The 8541-nt window shown below is 41.4% G+C and overlaps 1 long non-coding RNA gene across 1 annotated transcript; it reads left to right on the top strand.

Annotated features, from left to right (window-relative positions):
• The first annotated feature begins 974 nt into the window (after positions 1 to 974).
• Positions 975 to 4161, top strand: LOC134430508 (uncharacterized). Its single transcript, XR_010030841.1, has 3 exons — positions 975 to 1114; positions 1442 to 1524; positions 3929 to 4161. It is a non-coding gene; the product is annotated as an uncharacterized LOC134430508 (long non-coding RNA).
• Positions 4162 to 8541: the final 4380 nt, after the last annotated feature.

Genomic DNA, 8541 nt, shown 5'->3' with positions numbered 1-8541 from the left:
AGGGTGACACTTCAAGGCAGCTTTTCACAATGCAGCAAACCCTGAACACCAGTGTTTTGTTCCCACAGCCCAACACTGTGCACAGGGGTGATGAGAGCAGTGAGTTTCACAGTCAGAGTAAAGCTTCACAAGTCTGCTATCAGTACCTTGCGTTCCCTTTACTCTTCCTCCCTCCTGTCTCTCAGTGGATACTTGTTTGCATTTACTTTTCTGTTTCCCTTGAAATTTCCCAACTTTTTCCTTCTGGATACCAGAAGGCAAGGTGGGCTCCAGCTCTGAGGACAGACTGCTCACTTCCTCTAATGCTGTGAGGAGCTTTGGTCCTGACCTCTATTGCACAGGACCAGGTGCTGCCAAGGGCTGTATGAGAACAGAGTGAGACCTTTAGGAATGATCCTGTGTGACTGCCTGGCCTGGAAACCCAGGGAGCAGAATGGAGGGGACTTGGAAGTGCTGCAGGAAATAAAGCAGCTCCCTTTTACAAACTCATCTTCACCCTGTGGGACTGGAGCAGTCTGAGCAAAGTAGCTCCACAGCTGGTCCAAGACACGGCTGGAGAGCCCTCCCCAGCTTGCTGCATTCAAACAGGCAGTGTCTGACCTGACTTCTGAGCCTGGATGCTGGATTTAGGACCTGGCCATCAAGTGCTGTCATTAAATGATGTGCTAAGAATGGAGAAATGTCACTGAAGACCTTCCAAAGCTCTGATTCCATAGCTCATACATCCTCTTGGTGCCAAACTTGTTTCCAGAATGAAAACTGATCCCCTGCTCAACAGGGAAATGTGAGACCCCCTACATCCACCAGAAAGAAGAAAGGGAAGTGTCTTGTTCACAATCCTTCCTTCTCTGCTTACACTGAACCTCAGCCAGAGGCAGGGACACAGGGATGAATTTCTTAGAAACCGTAGGAAATGGCAAACACCTGGCTCAGCTTCCCTGTTTTAATCTTCCTTCATTTCCATTATGCCTAGCTGAAAACAGGCAGGTCTTCCATCCTTGGCCATGATTCTGGATCTAAATCTTCTCTGGACACCAAATACTTATGCCCACAGCCACTGGAATCACTGTGACTCCACACACTGGTGCAGAAATCTCAGCTGGAGAGTGATGATGTAAGATCAGAGCTTTTGTCTGCAATTCATGCATGCCTAAGAGTGCTAAAGAAATAACTGTTAACAATGAGATTATTAATTGACACAGGAATTTGTATTACTTTGTCATGAATATATTGGGTAAAGTGAATACATATATGTTGAGTAAAAAACCCTACAGGCTGTCAGCACCAGTAGTTAAAGACTTTTTGTGCATGCTAATGAAAACATTGCTCTAAGATTAAGGTATTCTGGTTTTACTGGCAGGGAAGCAGAGGTTAAGCGAGTTTTTTAAAGCCACACAGCAAGCCCTTGGATTTATAACTCCCAAATCTGCCTTCTGCTCAGTCCAGCAGGTCATGCTGACTAACTGTGGAATGCATATTTCCAAAGAACTCTTAAGGGACAAGAGGAATCAGAAGGAACAAAAGGTACAGATAAAGTAAGCATTAATTCTAAAAAAAAAAAAAAGTTTTCCACCATCCAAAAAACACAAGTCAACTTCTGTTTAAGTTGTCATACCTCACCAGGGCCTTAGCCAGGAACAGGAGCACTAGAAGAACATGAGGGAAATTGTTCTAACAGTGTTTTTAACAAAACTGAAATAGACACAACAGCTTTATGCAATGAGATTTCCAATACAAACAAAATCTAATTAGTGTCTAAGATTTCACAGAAAGTTTATGGAGGTTTGTCCCAATGTAGACGAAAAGTTCAGAGAAGCCAGAACTCTTTCCTTCCATGCAGATCTTGGCAGCCATGAGACTGTAGGAAACAAGCAGTGATACTGTTATTTCAGCTTCTTGAAGACTATTTCTATGCTACTGCTCTATATTATATAAATCTGCTCCTCAGAGTTGGACCAATCCATATGTACTGGAATGCTTACAAAAACAAAACCTCTTTTAAGCAAATTAAGAATTTAAATTCTAATTTACTCATCTCAAAGATGAAACATCTTCAGAAAACGAAGCCAATTAAATAGAACTGACCCTGCAATTTCAAAGACCTTTTGTCAGACATTAGCCAAGACAAGTGTGAAAGGAAGTGCTGATTATGTGACAATATTATAACCAGACCATCTGGAATCTGACTCTGGAGCAGGAATAAAGAATTAATTTCCATTCCATCAAGAGTCTCCATCCATAAAAAGTTAATTTTGTTTTATAAGTAAACAAAAGGGAGTTGCTCAACCTGACAGACCTCCCTGAATAATCAGACAGGACTTACAGGGGCCTTAATGCACACAGTGGTTCAAGCTGCAAACTGCCTTCTCCCTGCACCCTTTTCTGACTGCACCTCATTTATGCTTACACACCTTAGGACACGGGACAGATCCCAAGCTGTGGCTGGCACATTAAAATTAAGTACCTGCAACAATCTTTCTCATTAATTGAAAGAGAGGTAGGTACTGAGAGTCAAGTGACAAAGTAGCAACAAAAAACCCCTCAGAGATTAAAGAACTGAATGGCCCTGTTTGAACTTGGCTTTGGTTAAAGTCAAGCAGCTGGAAAAGCTCCTGATCCCATACTCACATGTAAAAAATAGATGGAGAAATCACATATTCTGATACTTAATTTAGAACCTGACATTCTAAACTTACTCTGTGGGTAGTTAAGTCAGAACCAGACACTACTCCTACTATGCATTGCCATTTCAGAAACAGACTTCTGAGACCTTGTATACAGAAACATCTTAAATAATATAACAAATAAAATTCATATTAAGAAGCTTATTAGTTGTAGTCAAGAGGAAAAACTCCAATTCTGCTAATATTTCTTGTTTCAAAACTAAGAATATTTTGCTCGCTTTTAGAGTTCTGGTAAAATTACACGTAGGTATCTGTAACTGGAAGAATGAAAAGATTTCCCTCAAACTCTTCATTTTGCCAGGAGCATGGGAGCATGTCTGTGTCTGCCCAGTTTTCCTCAGAAACATCTGCAGTTTCTAAGGAAGTTGCTAATCTCTCTCTGAATCTTTCTCCTTACCCTTTTTGATCCATTACTTTCAGCATTCTTTCTTCATGCACGAAAAAGTCACACTGAAACTCATATTCTAATACTTACCTACCCAAGCCAGAGGAAGTTACTGAAATGAAATGTTTTTATGAAGAAAATATGATCTGTGCTGTGCACCAGTGGCTCTCACACATGGTTGGTGGCCTCAAGCTGGCCATGCAGAGAGAGCAGACTACACAGCACTGACTGCACTTCCTCTTCTCCCCACCCTGGCACTGGGTGCACATCTTTGTCTCATCTGTGAAGTGACAGGGCACAGCCAAAAATGCCACGGTGTGTTCACAAAGCAGGGCAGATGTGCAGCTGGTTCTGCCAACTCACTGGGAGGTGACTGGGAACCCCAGTGGTCTCAGCCCCTAACCCTGCCTTGGCCTCAGCAGGCTGTGTCCTGGGCCATTGCAGCAGAGGGGGAGATCAGCAGGGCTGTGAGCCCACTCCAGAGGCTGTTGCAGCATCTTCCATCTGTCTATTAGGAAGCCATAGCCAAAAGATTGGTAGTAAACCTGGGCCACCCCTGTATGTGTGCTGCTGCTGCTGCACTCTGCAAATGTCCAGAGCCTACAACACCCTGTTCCAGGAGCAGAGCAGTCTCCATCCAGTCCCACTATCCCATCTCTCAAGCAGTGCAAAGACTCCTTACCCCCACTCTGACCTAAACCAGGTCCAGCTTGTTCACAGGTCACATTTTGGATGTTTTCTGTTGACAGCTGAAGTAATCCACACATTTAGTTTGATTTAATAAAAGTAACAAAATAATTAACTACAGTATTGAAGAAGGGAAGTAAAACTGAAAACAAGGCTCACACAACAAGGTTAGCTTCTTGTATCTTTATTACAGGAAAGTCTAAATTAAAAAGATGATTACTACTGACAGCAGTGAACAAGTGAACTGGAGCCAACTGATAACCCTCTCCTCATACATCTTCTCTTCCATCCCATAAAGAGCTTTCACTCTAGACAAAGCTGGGCAAATAAAGATACCTTGGAAATTACAATGGCTCAAGTAAGATTGGGGACAGTGTGCTACAAGCAATAAAGATGGAAAATGGAGAGAAGTTGCAGGGAAGAAGTGTGTTTTATGAGCAGAATCCTCAGTGTGTACAAAATGGGGTAAATCTCAAGCCTAGATGAAATGTAACAGAGGCATGGAGTGGAGGGCAGAAGATGAAATGACAAAGAGGGGCAGAGTCAGGAGGAATGCAGTGGGAGTGAGAGTAAATTTCTGTCAGGGCTACCTGACACAGCTTCCCAGTTGAGGCCCCTGGGGTCAGACACAAGCACCAGTGCCAGGGCAGGGGCAAGGAGGCACATCAGGAATAAAGCACCAATGCCTGGCTGCTGCAGGAGGTGAGGTCTGTGGCCTCGTGTCCTTATGTTAGTTAAGATTTAAAAACTGACTTGCAGTTAAGCTTACATTCTTGGCTTAAAAATACATATAAAGTATTCCTAATTGCTCTACTGGAGCATTGCTTGTTTCTTGGAGGAAGACACAAGTTTTCAAAATACACCTTTGAATTTTAGAACATATATAAAGGCCTAATGTTTCTGCAAACCTATTGTCCTTTGGGTAGAATGGCTCAGAATGGACAATACGAAATCCCCAGGGTCCTGGAAAGCCTGAAAATGCCATGAATAGACACCTTTCCAGCTTTATTGCCAGATAATCTTTTAATTCTCCCAAGCATTTGTTCCATCTCCAGAAGCTTTCTGGAGGACCAAGTTAAGCCAAGGCCAACAGTTCCTCTAATTAGTGTTAAATTTCACATTATAAATTGGACAAAATGACCAAGTTTTTAACTAAACAAACTGTAGTACACTAAAAAATTAGTTTCTCACTTTGCAAAACAGAGAACATAACTCTAAAAGCCAAAGACAATTGACATTTTTAAACAGACAAATTCACTCACTATTAAAGTAATGGTGCTCAGAGGGGGAAGCACACCTCTGAGAAGTAGGTAATGTGATCTACCCTTCTTCTACCACCAGGACCAAGAAAATATGCCATTAAGTCAGTGCAACAAATAAAACCAGAATTGGTGGTATATTAAACACCAATCTGATGACAAATGACAAACACCAGAATTCTGTAAATCAGACTTATTTCAAACTGATCTCACTGGAGGCCTTGTTTGCTATCCCTAAGTATCTTTTTGGCATAGGAGAGCACAGAGTAAGGACACCCACATGCTCATTATCTGTGCACATTTGCAGGCTGCAGTTCGAGTAAACATTAGACTAAAAAAACCCAGAAAGTTCCTTGAACTTTGAAATAAAAAATAAAGCTTTGACTCCTATTATAATTAAAAACTTTGAGAATGGCCTTCAGTTCAAGTCCTGTGTTCCTCACTCGTGTTCCCTGACACAAGGGTTGAATCCAGTACCATAAATGGGAAAACCATCAGTTCTGCAAGGAACACATCTGGCAGGATTGTGCAGTCCTGACAAGCTGTCATGACTTCAGTAGGATACTTCATTATTCTTCATGTCATCCACAGAAACTGGTCTTGCCAGCTGAAACCTACTGATATCTACACACTTCATTTTTGTCTGAAAATATCTGTAGCCAAACAAACCAAGCCAGATGTTCAGCTTGTAGTGAGACAGCAATAGGGGGATGAACATATGGCATTTCAATCTTACATCCTAGCAAAAATCCACTCTCTTACATAGTCTGCAGTATGCACACTTCATTAAGCCAGACAGCCTTTAAACATTACAACCTTCACATCCCTGCAAGGCTATGTCAGCTTTTCTTTTAGAAAACTTACCTGCAAGAGTATTTCTTTGAAAAACCCCTCATACTAAGGAATTTGGCTCATTGAGGAATTAATATTGTACAGATCAAAACAAATTTACTGTGATCGTCTTGCTTTGCATTAAGAGAATGTTATCTGTTCTTTTTTATTTGGCAAAGGAAAATGAAATGTTATTGCATATACTTGATCCTTCATCTGGATTCCTGCCTTCTGATATTTAGATAAACACAACTTAATACACCAGAAATATTTAATGTTTTACAAAGAGCTTCTGTTCATATTTGGTAAAACTTCTTTTGCTAACCTATGTGCAGAAGGATCCTTGTGTAAGAGGAACCAGTTCAGCTTCCACATGAGCAGCTGCTAATGCAGGCACACATTCAAACACGCAGTTGTCTGAAATAGCAGTGCTGGAGACGTTGAAAGTCAAGAAGGGCCAGCTCGGGTTGCAGGGCTGCATGGCCACCCCTGTGGGATGGTGTCATCACAAGCCAGTGAAATCCTTCTCCTGCTAGGAAGCTATTACTGGTCACTCCTCACACTGCCTACAGCGGCTGGGATTGGCCTTTAAGCAGTGATTCATGAAGGTATCACACTGCTCTGCCTGCCGTGCTGCTCTTGGCTCGCTGCAGTCACTTCCCTCCTCGCTTCTGCAAGCCATACATTGCACACAACAAATTCTGCTCCAAAGGTCTCTCTCCCCAGTTTTTCCTTATCCAGAGGTAGTTTAAAATCACAAATGGAAAGAATGTATCACTTGAAGCCATGGTTGTGACTTGTTCACACTTTGACTTCACAAGATATTCTAATTTGTTGCTTTTTAGTTACAGCAATTTCCAGTAGATTCCCCGTTCCCTTGGCATTAATGAAGAACAACAGTTTTGTCTCAGCCCAGTCATTAGGAAATACTAGTTGCTCAATGCTTAGTTACAAGAGTGAATTACAAACTACAAATGCCTACAGCAGAGACACATTTTTCAGGGTTCTGCACAGGCAGACTGCTCAGCTGCAACCCAGAGCGCTCACCCTGCTTTGCGTAAGAGCACAGACACACCAGATCACTGTCAGCCGGGGACAGTAGTGCTCATCTCAGATTCCTCTGGCAGCATGACCCTGGGAACACTTCACTTCCCAGCAATAAATAGCAAAGAACTACCAATTAGTTGCATTTGTTCCCTAATACTGTATGTTTTAAAAGTGTTCTCTCCTTGAAGCATTTGCCAAGAGCAGTACAAAAATGCCAGGCAACACAAAATTCAGCTGAAGTGCTTAAATATGATTAAGATAACAGGCACATCCTAATACTCTGCAAGTGCATGTCCAGAATTATCTCTGTTGTCACCAGAAATTAATTTAATAATATGAATACAGATTCAGGAGTCATGATTCAACAGTATTTCACCACTTACGAGTTCACAGAGAACTGCAGGTTATGAAACCGTGCAATGACATTTGAATTCTTCTAGAAAGCTGCAACACCACAGATGAAAAGTGCAGGAACAACTGGCAACGTTTTTTGTAACCCTTTGGATCACTGGGGAAATTTTACAAAGTGTATTGCAAAGAAACCAATCCACAATGATTAATGCTGAAATGTGAAAAAACAACAATGAATGAAAGAAAAGCATTCTGACCTAATTCTCCCATAATCGAAGACTTATTTTAACCACCAAATCCAATATGAATTCAATAAAGCCCTGACTTCAGAAACAGGAACAACTACAGAAACCAGTTACTTTGTGTGTCAGCTGAGGATGCTATTGGTTCTGTTAAACATCAGCTTGGGGTAACATTTAAATATATGCTAGACTTTTGAAAATCCTGAACATTAATTACATCAGCCAATATTACCCTTTTTTGAGTTTTCAGGGAAGTCATCACTTGCAATTTGTATTTCTGAATAAATTACTTGATTTGCATTTCTCTAAGTAATTATGACCAAATATATTTTGACTAGAAAAAGAACTACCTAGCTAACTAGCCAGAGCTGATGATTGTTACTTACTTAAGTTAATGAAAACAACCTTAGATATTCATTGACTCATGGTAAAATCAAACCCCCAATCAGCTGCAGACCCAGAAACTACTGAGATCTTATGTTTCAATATTTCAAAGTGAAACCATGTTCTTTCCCCCCTGGAGGTTTTCATGAAGAAAAGCCTCACAGTGCCAGATCACATCCAGTAATTAACTACCTGTTGCACTGTGGCAGCCAGAAACAGTATCTACTCATGACAGCCAACAGAACATCCCCTTCTACAAAGCAAATTACCAAGATGAGTGAAAACAGAGCCCTTGAAGATCAGAGCTCTGGTAGGGAACAAGTTCCTGTGAGGTAAGATAGGTGTGATCTTGCAGGGGATAAATGTGAGCACCAGGACAGCCCACTGCACAGGAGCCTGCGTCTGTCCTTTTTACAGTTCACCTTGCACTATCTCGTCCACCAAGTTGTTTCATGTCACTGGAAACAGAAATCTCTTCATAGCTGTTTGTTTTCCCTCTCAATTCCTTATTCCATTTGAGCTCATTAGTCTAACAACAGCTTGAGACAACAATCTGTTTTGGATTTGAAGAGTGACTAATCTTGAATCTGTATTAACATCATGAAATTAATTTCTGGTGACAGCAGGGATAATTCTGTACCTGCACTTGCAGGATGGAATGATGTACCTGT

Source organism: Melospiza melodia, chromosome 1 (genome assembly GCF_035770615.1).
Source record: "Melospiza melodia melodia isolate bMelMel2 chromosome 1, bMelMel2.pri, whole genome shotgun sequence".
In the NCBI taxonomy this organism is placed as follows: Eukaryota; Metazoa; Chordata; class Aves; order Passeriformes; family Passerellidae; genus Melospiza; species Melospiza melodia.
This window is presented reverse-complemented; position numbering and strand designations above follow the sequence as displayed.